The 19,561-nt window shown below is 36.5% G+C and overlaps 1 protein-coding gene across 10 annotated transcripts in view; it reads left to right on the forward strand.

Annotated features, from left to right (window-relative positions):
• SOX2 (SRY-box transcription factor 2) overlaps positions 1 to 19,561 on the forward strand; it is a 1,587,917-nt gene that overhangs the window by 1,471,254 nt on the left and 97,102 nt on the right. For 3 of the 10 annotated variants that reach the window (XR_012318399.1, XR_012318390.1, XR_012318389.1), the window contains one exon: positions 16,105 to 16,141. The exons of 1 other annotated variant lie outside the window; for it this stretch is intronic. The gene's annotated coding sequence lies outside the window, so the exon portion shown is untranslated. Of the gene's footprint in view, positions 1 to 3,624; positions 3,859 to 14,433; positions 14,510 to 15,992; positions 16,008 to 16,104; positions 16,142 to 19,561 lie in introns of those variants that run through there. 6 more of the 10 variants (XR_012318398.1, XR_012318387.1, XR_012318388.1 and 3 more) reach the window with 5 other exon arrangements.

Genomic DNA, 19,561 nt, shown 5'->3' on the forward strand with positions numbered 1-19,561 from the left:
AAAGGCTTTTGTACAAAGTATTAACTAAATTTCAGTAAGCGTGTTCAATACTTTTTCCCTGTGTCATTTCTCATTATTACACATTACTTAATTTATGGACATGTATGGTTTAATTTCTTTACCTATGTTGATTGGATGGGTTTTTCACGACATCTGGTGAGAATTTCATGTCAATAGCACCTTCATAAATATTGTTACTTAGAAAATCAGTGACGTGTTCAATACTTCACCTGCCTTAGCTGTAGTGTGGGCCGCTAGTGTCAATTCTAACTATGGGTCCTAGTCACCCCAGTACAACACTTCATATACAGTACAGACCAAAAGTTTGGACACACCTTCTCATTTAAAAATTTTTCTGTATTTTCATGACTATGAAAATTGTACATTGACACTGAAGGCATCAAAACTATGAATTAACACATGAGGAATTATATACTTAACAAAAAAGTGTGAAACAACTGAAAATATGTCTTATATTCTAGGTTCTTCAAAGTAGCCACCTTTTGCTTTGATGACTGCTTTGCACACTCTTGGCATTCTCTTGATGAGCTTCAAGAGGTAGTCACCGGAAATGGTCTTCCAACAATCTTGAAGGAGTTCCCAGAGATGCTTAGCACTTGTTGGCCCTTTTGCCTTCACTCTGCGGTTCAGCTCACCCCAAACCATCTCGATTGGGTTCAGGTCTGGTGACTGTGGAGGCCAGGTCATCTGGCGTAGCACCCCATCACTCTCCTTCTTTGTCAAATAGCCTTTACACAGTCTGGAGGTATGTTTGGGGTCATTGTCCTGTTGAAAAATAAATGATGATCCAACTAAACACAAACCGGATGGAATAGCATGCCGCTGCAAGATGCTGTGGTAGCCATGCTGGTTCAGTATGCCTTCAATTTTGAATAAATCCCCAACAGTGTCACCAGCAAAGCACCCCCACACCATCACACCTCCTCCTCCATGCTTCACGGTTGGAACCAGGCATATAGAGTCCATCCGTTCACCTTTTCTGCGTCGCACAAAGACACGGTGGTTGGAACCAAAGATCTCAAATTTGAACTCATCAGACCAAAGTACAGATTTCCACTGGTCTAATGTCCATTCCTTATGTTCTTTAGCCCAAACAAGTCTCTTCTGCTTGTTGCCTGTCCTTAGCAGTGGTTTCCTAGCAGCTATTTTACCATGAAGACCTGCTGCACAAAGTCTCCTCTTAACAGTTGTTGTAGAGATGTGTCTGCTGCTAGAACTCTGTGTGGCATTGACCTGGTCTCTAATCTGAGCTGCTGTTAACCTCCGATTTCTGAGGCTGGTGACTCGGATAAACTTATCCTCAGAAGCAGAGGTGACTCTTGGTCTTCCTTTCCTGGGGCGGTCCTCATGTGAGCCAGTTTCTTTGTAGCGCTTGATGGTTTTTGCAACTGCACTTGGGGACACTTTCTAAGTTTTCCCAATTTTTCGCACTGACTGACCTTCATTTCTTGAAGTAATGATGGCCACTTGTTTTTCTTTACTTAGCTGCTTTTTTCTTGCCATAATACAAATTCTAACAGTCTATTCAGTAGGACTATCAGCTGTGTATCCACCAGACTTCTGCACAACACAACTGATGGTCCCAACCCCATTTATAAGGCAAGAAATCCAACTTATTAAACCTGACAGGGCACACCTGTGAAGTGAAAACCATTTCCGGTGACTACCTCTTGAAGCTCATCAAGAGAATGCCAAGAATGTGCAAAGCAGTCATCAAAGCAAAAGGCGGCTACTTTGAAGAACCTAGAATATAAAACATATTTTCAGTTGTTTCACACTTTTTTGTTAAGTATATAATTCCACATGTGTTAATTCATAGTTTTGATGCCTTCAGCGTGTATGTACAATTTTCAAAGTCATGAAAATACAGAAAAATCTTTAAATGAGAAGGTGTGTCCAAACTTTTGGTCTGTACTGTATGTATGGATTTTTTATCCTGGAATTAGGATTCATTTTTTTTTAAATGTTTAATGATATTTATTCTTGTATGCAAATTATGTGAGTATATTTTCTTCATATGCTGAGGCATGTACACATCGCTTGCACCTTGCATCTCTAGCTTCAAGTCTGAAAGAATCTCAATTATATTTGCACTCCAGAAATAGGATTTTCTGGGGGGTTTTGTTATTTATAGAATTTCGACGCCACAAAGTTCAAATCCTAATGAATAGTGCTTATTTTGGCATGGTTTCTATTTTCTTCCCCTCTGTGTCTATCCATATAACCTTCTCTTCTTTGCATGTGCCTCAAAACATGATTTATTTATTTATTAACTATTAGGAGTGAATTAAGGATAGAGTAAATTCTGAAGGTCAGTGAAGTGTCCCTCAGAGTATTCGTGTACGGCTTATCTATTTCCCACATTCCTATTTTGTCTTGTGAGGATAGAATAGCCAATCGTGAAGAATAGAAGCTTCCGAATAGCACAGTTCCATCCCTCATTAAACTTCCTTTATACTCCTCTTTTAAAGAAGCTGTCAAGTTCTATTCTCTTTCTGACAGGAAAGGCCAAATCTGCAGTACAGGAAGCCAGGCGCACACACGCACACACACAGAAAGAAACTTTTTGTGTGACTGTTGTACCAAGCTGGCATAGAAGAATTTTAGAATCATGTAATTTACTCTGGAGGCATTTACTGTACATAGCCAATAGTGATGGTAATTTCTCTTATTGTTGGAGTGAAAAGATAACCATCAGTCAGTTGTCAATTGGTCAATTGCTGAAGTGATGAAAAGGCTGGTAGGAACAATCACGTCTGGGGCTATCTGGACTATTTGGTGTTTTGAGGAAAATATGGGTTCTGGATTCTGAGGAATATGAGGAAAAAGAATAGATTTGTAAATAAAACTGCAAATATTGAAGTGGATATATGGAAATCTGGCTGTTTGCATAATTACCGCATTTGCATTATTACTTAGTTTATTTATACCGCTACGATGCATTTTTTTTGCATTTTCTCTTCTGTGCATTCTTTTTTTAGTATCCTTGATATTTTAATATACATAATTGTATTTTTTAATTAAAATTTACTGCATGTTATTTTTTTGCAATTTAAACTTTTTGCCCTTTTTCTTAAAGCGTTAAAAGTTTTAAAGTAATTGCTCTACTTTTTATTTAGACGGCATCCTGTAAAATATTAATATTTTGCCAGAATATTTCCCCATATCTTATTGCTTTATTAATATTCAGGATACTCAATCCAGCAGCTTATTGCTATTAAAAAGAGTGTTACATCACCCTCTTCTTCAAACTGTATGGAGATACACTCAACCCAGGCTATTATACTCTCTTTACAATTTCCCTTAACAGTTTTATTTTAATTAATCCCTTGTTCTTTTTTTTTTTAAGTGTTGCGATGTTATTGATTTTAGGTTTCTGCTCTTTTGGCTGTGGTAGGTAATAAAAAGGATTACAGGCCTCCAGAAGGACGAGATATCATCAGCCTGTAATCCAGCCCGTGGTTTCCTAGATACCGTATTGTCTATTCTGTTCCGCTATGTGAAAAATGTTGAATATCAACAATGGGTTTCAGTGCTGTATTGTTGAGTTTTGTATGAACTAATCTTCCTTCACTAAAAAAAAAAAAAAAAAAAAAAACTACAGCTTTGGACAAAGTCTATAGCCAGTGCATTTGTAACTCCCCATGCACAGGGTCTGACTGTGCAGGCAGAAGACATTTTGCTCATTTGCTCTGCTCTTTCCTTTAGCTACTTTTCTCTCAGGTGTCTATATTTCTTCTTTTTCCTCACCTGTATGGGCACTTCTTCTGGGAAAGTCCCTGGACTTAACATCTGTGGTAGGCCCTGCCGAAAAGAGACTTGTCCAATGAATGGAAGGTAAGCCTTTTCTAAACACCTCTGGCGTGTCACTGGTTAACAGTAGGAGACTGTTCATGTAACTCTTTGATATTACCCTGGGGCTGGCACAACTAAAGCGCAATATATTTCTACAGCAAACTGTTGACTTATCTAATGAAACTATATTTTATGGGTTTTATGGTCTTAATCTAAAAGTTACAATAAGTAGCTACTTCTGAAGGTCAAGGAGGTGTCGCATTCTTTCTTCAAGGTGACAGTTTCTTCTGACTATACTATATAGCAACTATAACTATATCTACATAAGTGCTAATAATATTTGCTGTTGCTTACTAAATAATCTAATACTTTATTTGTAATGGGTAGGGTGTATAAATAATATTAAAGTGTAATTCAGTGTTAATTGCATTGAAGCATTTATTCCTCGCGGTTATAACACTAACCATCTCATGGCTGGGTGATGATGAACAGGACTTGTCTAATATCCCTCATTCTGTATATTTCTCAACATGAACGGTTTCCATGCTGGCACTCTGCAGATCAGGTGTAGCTGGAGGTATGCTACCTCTCGCCACTTGCAAAGTCAAACTTCCATAAATGATTGTCTCCTAGATAATCGCTCCGTAATGGATGCGGACTATTGAATTAGTGCCCTGCTGAAGATTGGCTATTCTTACCTCGGCACTTTAATCTCCCTCACTCTTAAAATCCATGAATTGGAAGGAAGTGCAGATAAGAGTTGCTTAAATCTGCATTTAGTGCCAGGCAATGATGGCCCCCCTATGAAACCACTTCAGATCCTGTGCTTGCGGTGGTGAGCCTGAATTTTCCCCTTCCTTGCACATTATTGTCAGTCAATTATGAAATGGAACTGAACCAGAAAATCTGGTACAGTCTGGTAATTAGTACAAAGGGTTTCCAGTCTAGTGTAAAGGCAGAGATGCAAGAGCCCCAGCAGCTACAGATACAGTTTTGATCAGCCTGGACACTACTTTTCATTCTGCTTGATTACCTCTTAAGATACTGGCTTCATCCCTACAGGTCTGTTTCAGATGCAGTGCTACTTGCAGGCCTACTTTCTCTTTATTGCCTCTCTTTTTTGAGGTTCACCCTCATTTCCCTTTTAACTTATCGTGTATAAGAGAACTAAAAAAAAATTTATATCACATCCCAAAGTTGACAATTATTATAAGACATGAGTTTCTATATTTTGCTTCAGTTTCCATATCAGTCTTATGTAAAGAATACTGCCTATGTTTGCCATGGGAGGTGTCATTTTAAATATTCCGGATATCAGTAGGGGTATAACAGTCCCTTATCATGCTTCGGCATCATAAATAATTATTATCTGTTCTGTAAAGCCTTGAGCGTTCATATTTCTTTGCATATTGCTGTAATAAAGTACCTTTTCTTAATTGGATTGATGTTTCTGTTTCCGTAGTTAATATTGGTTACTTTGAGGAAGCCCAGGTATTCAGCTGCTCGTCGCATGCAGATTCAGCACCACCACTTAATTCTCTGTATTGTAATCCAACTCCAGGTAGTACCGTACTGCAAAACCTGTCATTGTAATAAACCAGTCGACACATCCACATTGTTTAAGCAAGCGATCATACACAATGGTAATGCAGAGTTATAATTTACTTTACATGTTAATCTGAATTTTAATTAATGTGTCATATTGCAAATGAAATATATGACTCTGTAATATACATATTTATGAATGATATTTTCCCTGACATTTTGCAGTGTTTGATCGTTTTTTTAGTCTTCTGCCAGTCCCACGTGATACTGATGAGGCTGTGTCAGGTCTCTGTTAAATATACAGTTATTTAAATTTGCTTTAAATGTATGAAATTCATAAGTTTTTTTATCTCCATTTTTTCTTTATTCTGGACAAACAGATGAACAATAAAGCTAAAATATTATAGACCTATAAAGGTTTGTTGACTAACGCTAATTTCATTGCTTTTAATCTTTTTTCATTTTTTACTTGACTCTTTGCTTCCATTGTTGGACATTCAGAATATGTTTCCCTGGAGAAAATCCTTGGTGATCTTCAACAATGCAAACAATTAATAAGTGCACAGCTAAGCAATAAATGCCATGAATATCTAGGCTAGAGCAAAACCTGTGGATTTTGTTGCGGATTTGCTGCTGATTTTTCCCTATGCGTTGCAAAAGGTTTAAATCCGCATATAAAAAATCTGAAGAACTGACATGTTGCAGATTTAAAATATGCACAGCACGTGAATTTACATGAAGATATTTTTGCATAGCCTTTGGATGAAATTTGTTAAAATCTCATCTACTTTACTGCTACTGTAATTCAATGCATTTCCTTTATGTGTGAATATTACCCTAAGTGCGCTTTTTACTTTCATTGGATATGAGCCATGAAATGGCTGTCACACACGTGGGGGATGAAATCGTATAAAGGTACTCCTATCCAACTGTCTGCAAAACATAGATGACTCGTATGAAGTCTTCATGTCATATCTCATGATTATGTTGTTACTAGGTGGAGACAAAGAATCGCTAGTATTCACTGTGAAAGAAAGACTCCTACTGTTCTTGGACATGATGATGCGTAGCATGAAGCTCGTTTCCATCAGTTTGTCATAACATGAGTTACTGTCTACTTAGACTTGTCTCAGAGCATTCCACCAAGGCATGAAGAGAGGTCATACAATGTCACGTGTCAGGCTGGAGTCATCTAACATCAAGCAAGGGAAAGTTTCTCAGAGTAGCACATGTAAAAAGAATTGAACTTCGAGAAGAACAAGAACTGTGATTGTCCCATGTGAAAGGGCCTCATAACAAACTTAATTTTTAATCAAAATTTATATTGCGCCAACATATTTTGCAGCAATGTACGCAGAACATGTTCATTTTTTGCCCCACATTACAGAACACAATTTGATCTTTCTATCTTAAGTGAAATCCCACCCTTACACTCTGGGGTCAATTTTTTAAAAATTCAATCAAGCACATTAATAATTGCACAGTTATAATGCTACTCCTTCCCAAATGTATATGAATCATCAGCCAAAGTTTATCTGAAATATGATGGTCCATTATCATAACTACATACAGTATTTACTAGGTGTAATACTCGGTAATTCTAGCTGTTGATATAAACTCCTATAAACCAGGTTTACTAATCCCCAAAAATGTAAATCTTCAGCAAGTGTAGAAAAGTCCAAAAATCATTTCTATTGCTGATTCCTTGCTAAAGATACCCCAGCAAAGTAAGGATTAAATTCTCCCTTTTGCTAAGCCAGATAAGGCTGTATGGTTTTAGCAAACTGTAGAATTTAATTAGCTATATAAATGCCAGAATGACAAATAAGGTGCTATTGTCTTGATATCTCTCCTGGAATTGGTCTTTTAAAGTAAATTTGCTGTATTAATCACCTAAAAATATTTTTGATCGCTGAATTAATAGCTTCAGGCTGCACCAGGTACTCATTGGCATAGGTGATTGCCTCTTAATTACTGTATGGACGCTTTCTATTCACTCCTATTAATTCATGTTTTCTGGCAAAATCCCAAAAGGCAGCCTTCCCCTATATCTCCTAATTACTTCTGTAATTGAATTTGCCCACTTTTTCAAGCCTATTTTTCTAACCTGACTGTATGTATTCATTCTTTATTGTATCTGTCTTGTGTCGGTTTTCAGCAAGCAGAAAGTACATTGATTCTTTCCCCGTTTCTCATTAATTTTCAAGAGCTTTGCTACATGTCTGTTTTTCTCAGCCTGTCAGTCCTATTGCTTAGTCCAAAGAAGATGCTTATTATTTAAGGTTAGGTAAAATAGACTGAAGTTAATTAATTCATTAGTAACTCAGAGCCAATTACTACAGGCTTCATTTACTTATGTACTTGTTAACAAGACACAAAAGACGAAAGGCCAATGACAAATGGACATCCTTCAGAAGGTGACCAAGCCCCGCACAGATAATGCACCTGTGAATTTATCTTGAGTCTATCAGAGAGGCCAGCTTTTGTTCTATTACATTTCTGTTACTACTTAGAGACAACATTGTATATTGGACATGATTATATTCAGTGTAAATTTGGTTCCTCAAGATATCTACTTCGCTGGTAATCTCAAAAAGGAGATGGTATACATGTAAATATATATATAGAATATCATGATTTTTTTTCCAATTTATACATAGCTTTACAAGTAGGGCACCATTTTTTAAAAAGTTAAGCCTGGAACTAGGAGAAGACTGTGCAGCTGAGTTTCCATATATCAGTTGTGTCTGACTATTTGTTTTATGACTGAGCCGGACATATCTGATAAAAAAGTTGTGAACACTGTACACCGGACATTCGTAGCTGGACAGGAAGATAGTACAAATACAGGTTTTTTATCGAGTTCCTGGAAGTCCAGCACTAATTGTCAGCAGCTATCCCATAAAAAAACAATGGTATCAAAAGCCTTGGTATTGCTCCTTTGCGGCTTTGTACTACGCCCAAGGGGAAAAAACACTGGACAGTCAGACATATAGGAATGCACCCTAAAATCAATTTAGCCTGTATCATATGTGCATCTTTCTGTGTGTTTGTCTGTGTATGTGTGTAAATGTATGTGTGTGTGTGTATAGTGTGTGAGTATGTATATGTGTGTGTATGTATGTATAGTGTGTGTGTATGTATGTATATGTGTGTACAAGTGTGTGTATACTGTATGTATGTATAGTGTGTGTGTATGTATGTATATGTGTTTATGTGTGTGTATGTATGTACAGTATATGTATGTACAAGTGTGTGCATACTGTATGTATGTATGTATAGTGTGTGTACGTATGTATATGTGTGTATGTACTGTATATGTGTATGTATGTATGTATAGTGGGGGTGTATGTATGTATATGTGTGTACAAGTGTGTGTATACTGTATGTATGTATAGTGTGTGTGTGTATGTATGTATATGTGTGTACAAGTGTGTGTATACTGTATGTATAGTGTGTGTATGTATATGTGTGTATGTATAGTGTGTGTGTATGTATGTATAATGTGTGTACGTATGTATATGTGTGTATGTACTGTATATGTGTGTGTATGTATGTATAGTGGGGATGTATGTATGTATATGTGTGTATAAGTGTGTGTATACTGTATGTATGTATAGTGTGCGTGCGTGCGTATGTATGTATAGTGTATGTATATGTGTGTATATATAGTGTGTGTATGTATGTATATGTGTGTACAAGTGTGTGCATACTGTATGTATAGTGTGTGTGCATATGTATGTATAGTGTGTGTGTATGTATATGTGTGTATGTATAGTGTGTGTGTATGTATGTATATGTGTGTACAAGTGTGTGTATACTGTATGTATAGTGTGTGTATGTATATGTGTGTATGTATAGTGTGTGTGTATGTATGTATAATGTGTGTACGTATGTATATGTGTGTATGTACTGTATATGTGTGTGTATGTATGTATAGTGGGGATGTATGTATGTATATGTGTGTATAAGTGTGTGTATACTGTATGTATGTATAGTGTGCGTGCGTGCGTATGTATGTATAGTGTATGTATATGTGTGTATATATAGTGTGTGTATGTATGTATATGTGTGTACAAGTGTGTGCATACTGTATGTATAGTGTGTGTGCATATGTATGTATAGTGTGTGTGTATGTATATGTGTGTATGTATAGTGTGTGTGTATGTATGTATATGTGTGTACAAGTGTGTGTATACTGTATGTATGCATAGTGTGTGTATGTATGTATAGTGAGGGTGTATGTATGTATATGTGTGTATAAGTGTGTGTATACTGTATGTATGTATAGTGTGCGTGCGTATGTATGTATAGTGTATGTATATGTGTGTATGTATAGTGTGTGTATGTATGTATATGTGTGTACAAGTGTGTGCATACTGTATGTATAGTGTGTGTGCATATGTATGTATAGTGTGTGTGTATGTATATGTGTGTATGTATAGTGTGTGTACAAGTGTGTGTATACTGTATGTATGCATAGTGTGTGTATGTATATGTGTGTATATGTATGCATGTGTGTGTGTATGTATAGTGTGTGTGTATGTATGTATATGTGTGTACAAGTGTGTGTATACTTTATGTATGTATAGTGTGTGTATGTATGTATATGTGTGTATATGTATGCATGTGTGTGTGCATGTGTGTATGCATAAAACCTCATGTAACTAGCTGTTTTTGATTTGTTAATGCAATGGGGCCATACATTCAAAAAACACATCCTTTTTTCAAAAACACCCATCAGAATAGTATATTTATTGGGCAGTAATGAATCAGAATGTATGTCATGCACCATACAGTAAGGAACCCAGTTCCAAATTGCTCACTGAAATATTATATTTGTGCACGAAGCCTAAATAACCGGCATAATGAGATAATACCTATGTTGTATAAATAGCTGTCATATTTGCTGATATTTTCGTACATAAGTTGATTGATCCATGAACTCTGTGTTGTCTGATTAGAAAGGAATCATACATATTCTTTGACACATTATGACTTTTGGTCCAAACAGGACAAGAAGCATCCCATTGGTCAAAAAACCTATATATCAGCTTTACCACTGTGATGTGTGAATAGCTTTCAATGGCTGTCCCTTTATGGGCAATGTTAGTGTTTCCTTTCTCTTTTTTTGCTACCATGGGAACAAATTTACTCTAAAAATTGTTTCCATTATAGTAAAATACTTTCACATGTAAATGTAGAGCTGAGCCAAACGTTCTGATAATGATTCCTAGGAATACCTGTCTGACTGGTGCACATTGCTGGATGTAACATATTTTCTTTCAGTGGTAATATTATGAATTCTTATTCAGATATAATAGTTTCATGAAGTCCTTTGTAGATATGGGGATAACATAATATAAAAGGTCTCAACCGATATAATCAGTGTTTAACACTGCTATCCACGCTCTAAATTCCCTGGTTACTTTGCTTCTTATGATATTGTCCCCAATATGTGAACTTTTCCGGGACAGGGACTGATGTCAGTGATGACAATCTGTATAGTTTGGAGTGAAATGTACTGACTGTACATTATTAAAGGGAAATAATATTATGATGAAATGTTAAAAAATGTTCTAAGCAATCCTCATAGAAACGTATGAGTAAATTGCATTTGTCTTATTTATAAAGTATCAAAATTAGGACCATTACCTTCTCCCTTCAATACCAGTTATTCCTTTCTGTATCGGCCAGTAGACCAAACGTGGTCAATTGCTAAATGAAGAAATAACCGTAGACGCCAAGACAATTTATTTTCCAAAGTGGATAATCTGTATGTACATGCTCCTTAAAGAGAATATTTCCTATAATATATGTGGGAATTGCTATGTAGGCAATTTTCAAGTATATTCTTTCTGTTGGCTTTTTTTTAAAAAAAAAGGTGATGCCAGTCTTTAACAACCAGATTTGGGATCCATGCCCTGACTAATGTATTACCAGATACTTTCTGTAGAGTCTCTGCACAATAGACACCATCAATCTTCTGCGTCTGTTGTATTCATCCAGAGTAAAAGCACTCATTTAGCAACCACACATTTGGTACATTTAAATGGAAGATGAAGCATTAAATGGCAGTACTTAGTTTCATGTTATATTAAATACTAAGGATACATTTATATTTTAAGCATGAGCTGCCATGCAAATCATTTTAGGATGAGTGAATTTAATATAGGATTATCAGCTGAAATATAGATGTCACATACCACTTATTAATGTAAACTGCCTATAATATTACAAATTAATAACCCTTGAAGTATTTTATCAAGCATGTAGAACTAAATAGAGGGAAAACTTCATACTGTGCTGAACAGTGAGACAAATGACTTAAATTCAGCTCATTTCCCATACAGCTATACTTTTAATGTCATCTGCTTTAAAGCACAATCAGGCTCGTCGTGATTTGCCCAAAATGGGCAATTACTTCCATATGATTTATATAGATGTTGCTTTAGAGGGAAAATAAAGCCTACTTCCGCTTATGTGATATAAACGTCTAACTAATAAAGTGCAATATGGTAGTTGCCAATGGATTCTTAGCATTCAGAACAAGAAACAAAAACTCAGTTTTCGCATTTCCGCTAAATTCTTCCTTACAAAATATTGTAGCGGGTATTTATAAAGTCATAATATATACACATTTGATTTCTCCTTGTCAAATTTCATGTTCTGTTGATCTTATCATAGTTGAAAACATGAAATATAGGATTGGTATGTGCAAAAGTTTGGGCAACTTGTCAGTTGATAGGGTCTGACGGAGCCTGTACAGGGGCACTCAGAGTCCTTAGGGTCACAGTAGACCCTCCATGTGCCTCCACTTTCCAACATGTTCTTTCCTAAAGTAATATCTTGCTTTAAATATTAACTTCATGATTGTAGCCAAAGAGTTCAATCAATTTTTCATCAGACCACAGCGCCAGTCTTATTTGAGACTTTTGTGAACAAGTATTTTTCTGGTAAATGTTACATTCAGTTAAGGTTGGTGAGAGGAACTGCTTGCATGGCAGCCAGAATTTCCTGCATGGTCTTGTTAGTAACATGGGAATTGTGTTTTTATTACCCGAACAGACATTTTTGTTGACAGTTCACAATTCTCATTATTACCTTCTAAAATACATATTTCGACAGTGAAGATTGTAAGCATGAAGCCTACTCTTCTTAACACACTTTGTGTGTGCCACCCCCACCCCCCTCACTATGATACATTTGCCATATAAAGAGTGTAGGTGTATTAACATTTTCCAAAATAAACCATATTTTTGGTCTACTTTATTTCAAGCAGTTTACGGGATGCATATACAGAATGTAGATATTTGCATGTTGTAACCCTACTAGACTGTGGCAGAAGGGGATTTATCTTTAACCCATTTTACCCAAATTGTTACAAGTTTCCCTTCTTTTTAATGGCCAGTTAATTATGCTATTTTCCTAGAATTATATAATTTCATTTACAGCTATTATACACTAAATAGTATTTATGACAATGTAGTATATATGGGAGAAACTCTCATTTTATACAATCTTCCCCAAAAGTTATAACTTTTATAGGACAGTTCGACTAGAGATGAGCTATGGTCCGGTGCTAAACGCCAAACACGGACTTCTCCCGGAAGTCCGTTGCAATGTTCCGAGTTCTGGGGGAAGTCGGTTTGCAGAGAGAGAAAGAAAAAAATTTCTGGCTCAAAAGTCCGGGTCCCTATTGTTTTCAATGGGATTCGGGTTCTGGTTCAAGTTTGGGTACAGTTCTGGTAACTGAACTTTGTAATAAAGTTCGGGTCAGGTACCAGAACCCAAACTTCCATGGGTCCACTTATCTCTATACATAACATATTCCTTTTTTTTTCACAAAACCAAACTTTGCTTGCTCTTGTGCTCTAAATTCAAGGGTGAATACAGAAAAACACCAAATTTCATTACCCAGTGGATGTGATATTTTTTACTTTGTATGAGTTCTAAAATCTAAAAATAATTAAATCAAATAGTATACTAATCTCAAAAGAAGAGATGGCATGGCATCATTATGGCCTATGATTCTAGTGATTATACAATTATTGCTGATATCACAATTGTAAGACTTTTTAATCTTGCGATAATCTTCAGATGTTGTGAGAAGACTTTTTTTTTCATCTTCAACATAAAGATGAATAGCTTCCCAATGTCATAGTCTGATCAATGTCATGTCAAAAAATATCAACAGTCATTGTCCCACCAAACACAGTCAGAACAAGACTATCAGTAAGGGATCTCCACGGAGTGGTTCCATTAAAGCTCGACACAGTAAAAGTTACTTTTGCAGCTTTATGGAACGCACTTGTTCCCTATGTATACTAATACACTGTATAAAAACTATTAAGGCAATGGAAAAGATAATGTAGTTATCTGCATTCATTCCATGGGGCTCCTCTCCAAATACTGTCCTGTTACTTACAACTCTTTCAGTCACTTTTTGTCACTGATAAACTCTGACACTGCATTGTCCTCTTGTCACTGGACATTATGCCCTCAGTTCAGCAAATATTTTTTTCTCCTTCTGTCCATAGCATCTTACTAGACATTCCCTTCTTCTATTGATTTGTTTTCTCCTTCCTCTTTCTCCTTCCATTGTTTTCTTATCATAGCTGCAGGTTATTACGTAGGAAGTATTGATGGGAGTGGATGGTCTGGGTCGATGGAAAGCTAATGCATCCCTAATCCTACCATTGTTACAGAGTTATGCTTTACTGTGGTCCCTGATGGGGAAAAGGTGCAGAGCTGTTGATCTGAGTTTCATTTGTCACAAACCAATCCATCAATCAACCCCCAGCATGTCTGAATTGTGAATGACATGTGGGTCTCGGCTGAAGAAATTCGATAACGCTGTTTTGTCAGATTGCTCACTTTCCTTTTTCGATAAGAAAATACATTGGCTAGAAATAGATAAGCAGAAAGCTAGTAAAGATTTGGAGAGAGACGGAGACACGTATGACAGTAGAGGTTATAGATTTCCACTATTAATGCTACTTATGGTGAAATAACATTCATTCAGTTCTAGTCGCATCACCTACCTATCATTTCAATTACTTGTAATTGCAGAGTTTCACAACTAATTGTAAACCGGAGAAGATGATTTTATGGAGCCTGTGAATTTTCCCAATATATTGATTTACCTGTGAGTATCCCAAAGGAACTATCAGCTTCACTTATGAACATGCCACTGTGTCTCTTTACATCTTTACAAGACGCCTCCTACAGTTCTGTTCTTCTCCGTAATGGAATTATCAATATATCACACAGCTTTACATGATAGTGACAAGAAATTATTCTGCTACATATGACGGTTAATTTTCTCACAATTCCCTGTAGTAGCGTTAAAAATTGATACATAATTGTATACTTTATTTAATATTTATTTCAGGTTTTATACAAGAGTATAAATCTTACTTCCAACTTAGAAAAAAGCTCTACCATAAATTCACTTTAACACTTTTTTTGTCCAATTTATTTCCTCAACTTTCTAAAAGTGCCAATGTTTTATAATTATGGCTTATTCACGTAACTCACGGATTGAAAATAGTTAAGAACAAATCTTTTTTTGTATGTGTGTGTTTGCTCATTTAAAGGTGCGTTACTGTCATCTGTCAAAGGGTTAACCATTTTGAACAATCACTTTCCAGGCTGAAGTCGATCCTCCGTACAGGGATGTTTATCATGTAACAGATTACATAGAGCAAGCTACCGGAAATTAAAAAAAAAAATTCCCAACAAAATTGTCAGACAAGAGCAAACACGCTTTATTCCTGAAGGCGGCCCATAAAATAAACATATTCTCAGCTTTTGTTATGGTAAAACATATCTCTATTTTTTTTTTTAAATAACTCCAATTACTTCCGACTGGAAATATTTCTACGTCTCGTTTTAATAGAGATTTCCAAAGTTATAATTACGGTGCAAAATTTGGTATCTCTGTGCCATTATTCCAGTCATTGAATTGCACACTTTAATATGTTATGAAAAAAATACAGCCTTTTGGATATGTACAATTTTCTTTTCATTCCTCCTTTCAAGTTAGCAGCATGCAGAAAGATATGTTTAAACATTACATCGCTCCATAGGTATGTTGACTGTGATTTCAGAAAAATTATTCTTCTCTGCCATCGAAAGAAAGAAAAAAAACATGTTGTTGTACTCCTTCTAGTAAACAGTTTGCTTCATTGAGGAATGTATTGAGATGACCTGGCACACTTATCAACCATGTAACAATAAGTATCCGGAAAGCACAATGGAGGATATAGTTTGCCCCAAGTATTTTTTAAATAAGATCTTTTTTTCTTCTGCTCAGTCACTTGCAAACTGCAAAAATCAATGTTGGAGTGCTGTAGATTTGTTGGCTAAATTACATGTGCTTGGCTGCTCTATTGTATCTGTCCCATATTTCTGACTAGATACTTTTAGATGGAATGATCCTATAGCACACATACTCAATATTGATTTTTATAGATTAAACAGCGCTTGAATTGAACTCCATGGGGCCAGTAGCATGAAGAACTTAAGATTTCCATTTCTTCACAGTGGGATCCCATTCCTGGTGGATGCTTATTAGGAAAGATTAGTGTCTTCAGAAGGAATGCTCTTACTTTATGATTGGGCTGGCAAATGTAAAGTACAATGTATGAATTCTTTTGTGTTACCTATTTTTTAAGGTTTTTTTTTTATAGTCGGATGGTTAAAATCAATAGCTTCTTTCTTTTTTGTCTCCCATTGTAGGGACTATGTACAGTAATGAGCCCCCGCTGGATAATGGGTCAGTATATATAGTCACAATCTTGTGCTCGTGAATCTCTGTTGTACATTTAATATGCAGTATTTAAACCAGGCCAAGTAGTTTGGTTTGAGTTTAGACAGAATTTGAAGTTTTCCTCATTTAAAAGCAACTTCTGAGTTTCTTTAGGCTTCTTGTTAAGATGATATCATTCTTTGAGGTCATACAACTAGTTAAATTACTTGTTACCTTCCAATTTTCTTTATTTAGACCTGCTTATATTAAGTTATGGCAGACATGTTTTCCTTGATTTGGTCAATATCACCATAGAAACACACTGACTTGATAATTGTTAGAATATTCTTTGTTATTATTATTATTACTATTATTATTAGTATTATTATTATATGAGATAAGTTACATTCCTACATTGGCATTGTTATTTTTTTTGCTCCGTTGAGCTACACATCATCATTATTCACACCCGAGTAATAAACTGATGAACCCAATGGTTAGGTAAAATTTTGTGTTTAAGCATCAATTATGACCATGGCCCACCATTCTATCAACTTATTACTAATATGAGCAGTAGAGTGACTCTGTGGTTAGCACTACACAGTTGTGCTCAAAAGTTTACATACCCCAGCAGAATCTTTACTTTCTTGGCCTTGTTTCAGAAAATATGAATGATAACAAAAAAACTTTTTCTCCACTCATGGTTATTGGTTGGGTGAAGCCATTTATAGTCAAACTACTGTGTTTTTTTCTCTTTTTAAATCTTAATGACAACCAAAAACATCCAAATGACCCTGAACAAAAGTTCACATACCCTGGTGATTTTGGCCCGATAACATGCACAGAATTTAACACAAATGGGTTTGAATGGCTACTAAAGGTAACATCCTCACCTGTGACCTGTTTGCTTGTAATCAGTGTGTGTGCATAAAAGCTGATTGAGTTTTTGGGATCTAGACAAATGCTTGCATATTTCATCCAGCCACTGACTTTTCTGGATTGTGAGTCATGGGGAAAGCAAAAGAATGGTCAACGGATCTTTGGGAAAAGTTAGTTGAACTGTATAACACAGGAAAGGGATACAAAATAATATCCAAGGAATTGATAATGCCAGTCAGCAGCATTCAAACTGTGATTAACAAATGGAAAATCAGGGGCTCTGTAAAAACCAAACCACGGTCAGGTAGACCGACAAAAATTTCAGCCACAACTGCCAGGAAAATGTTCGGGATGCAAAGAAAAATCCACAAATAACATCAGCTGAAATTCAGGACTCTCTGAAAACTAGCGGTGTGGCTGTTTCAAGATGCACAATAAGGAGGCACTTGAAGAAAAATGGGCTGCAAGGTCGAGTCGCCAGAAGAAAGCCATTACTGCACAAATGCCACAAAGTATGTCTCCTACAATATGCCAAACAGCACAGAGACAAGCCTCAAACCGTCTGGAACAAGGTAATTTGGAGTGATAAGACCAAAATTGAACTTTTTGGCCACAACCATAAATGTTACATTTGGAGAGAGGTCAACAAGGCCTATGATGAAAGGAACACCATTCTTACAGTAACGCATGGAGGTGGATCGTTGATGTTTTGGGGATGTGTGAGCTACAAAGGCACAGGAAACTTGGCAAAAGTTGAAGGAAAGATGAATGTAGCACATTGTCAGCAAATACTGGAGGCAAATTTGCACTCATCAGCCCGGAAGCTGCGCATGGGACGTACTTGAACGTTCCAACATGACAATGATCCAAAACACAAGGCCAAGTCGACCTCTCATTGGCTACAGCAGAACAAAGTGAAGGTTCTGGAGTGGCCATCTCAGTCTCCTGACCTCAATATCGTTGAGCCACTCTGGGGAGATCTCAAGCGCACAGTTCATGCTAGACAGCCCAGGAATTTACAGGAACTGGAGGCTTTTTGCCAAGAAGAATGGGCAGCTTTACCATGTGAGAAAATAAAGAACCTCATCCACAACTACCACAAAAGACTTTAAGCTGTCATTGATGTTAGAGGGGGCAATACACGGTATTAAGAACAGGGTTATGTGAACTTTTGATCAGGGTGATTTGGATGTTTTTGGTTGTCATTAATATTTAAAAAGCGAAAACACTGTAGTATGACAATAAATGGCTTCACCCAACCAATAACCATGAGTGAAGAAAAAGTTTTTTTGTTATCATTCATATTCTCTGAAACAAGGCCAAGAAAGGAAAAATTCTGCCAGGGTATGTAAACTTTTGAGCACAACTGTATCTGAAAGGACTTTGCGTGTTCTTCCGATGTTTGTGCAAATTTTCACCAATTTCTTCTCACTCTTCAAATATTGAGAGGTTAATGGCCTTCCTATGAAATTGACCACAATGGTTGATCTGTGCTAAGATGGCAGGTATTGCCTCCCACCCTCACCAGGTACACAACTCATTATAGCCAAATTTGATGCTAGGATAAATAAATCATCCACTCCACTTTCCACAGACCAAGAGCTTCCTAGTTTTCACCATTACATCACTATACAAGGATCTTGCCTTCACAGCAGGGGCTACTGAGTTGTATCTGTGGAGTAGCTGCTGACCAGTGGAGCAAGTTGAGGGATAAAACTATATAATCCAGAGTACTAACAGAGTGACAGCTACAAGGAACAAATCAGTGGCAACTATGTAGATAATGAAAGCACTAAAGTGTTATTGTCTAAAATGTCAGAGGTAAATTAATAAGGGCATCCAGTGGTTAATCAAGAGAATAATCAGGAAAATAGAATGGACAAAACGCAAAATTTCAGTCTAAATTGCACATCAGGGTGGCATCTAAACAATATCCAATAGTTGGCACAGGTGAAAGGGAATGGGTCATTTGAATAGAGTGCAGTTTGCTGGTCTGCCCTCACTGACTGTCAACAATGCTGGGCGGCACTCAAGCCCAGTGTTTTGCCATCACTGTTGCGTCGTCCTTAGTGGCAGCGCTGTACCTTATCTAGTGGCAGCACTTGACAGAAGTGATTGGCAAGTGAGCCGGACAGGTAAGTATGGGATACTCGCCTCATAGCAGCAAGGATTTCTAAGTTGTGTTTTACGTCTTTTGTGTTTGAACAAGTACATTGCAAATGTTTGTTAATGGTATACTATTCTAATTATATGAAGATAATTTCACTATTTCACAGAAGGGCAATTCTAAATACGTTTCTGCCACTGTGAAACAAGAACACAAAACATGTTATAAAGGTAGTTTCTGTAACTTTTCATTACAGTATATGATTTCTTTAAAGTGAATCCTTACCTTTGAATCATTTTTGTATTATGACAATATGTGATCAATAACTCCCCAATATAGAGGCGAATCCAGGTTTTCCTGCACCAGGGGCAAAAATTCAGTTTGGCATCCGCTCCTATACATAGCTTAGGCAGTGTAAGTAGTCATCATGTGACTTGCATACCTATAGTCATGTGTCGACT

The sequence above is a fragment of the Phyllobates terribilis genome, unplaced genomic scaffold, assembly GCF_046119375.1.
Source record: "Phyllobates terribilis strain yellow unplaced genomic scaffold, ASM4611937v1 Scaffold_3__8_contigs__length_932513732, whole genome shotgun sequence".
Classification (NCBI taxonomy): domain Eukaryota; kingdom Metazoa; phylum Chordata; class Amphibia; order Anura; family Dendrobatidae; genus Phyllobates; species Phyllobates terribilis.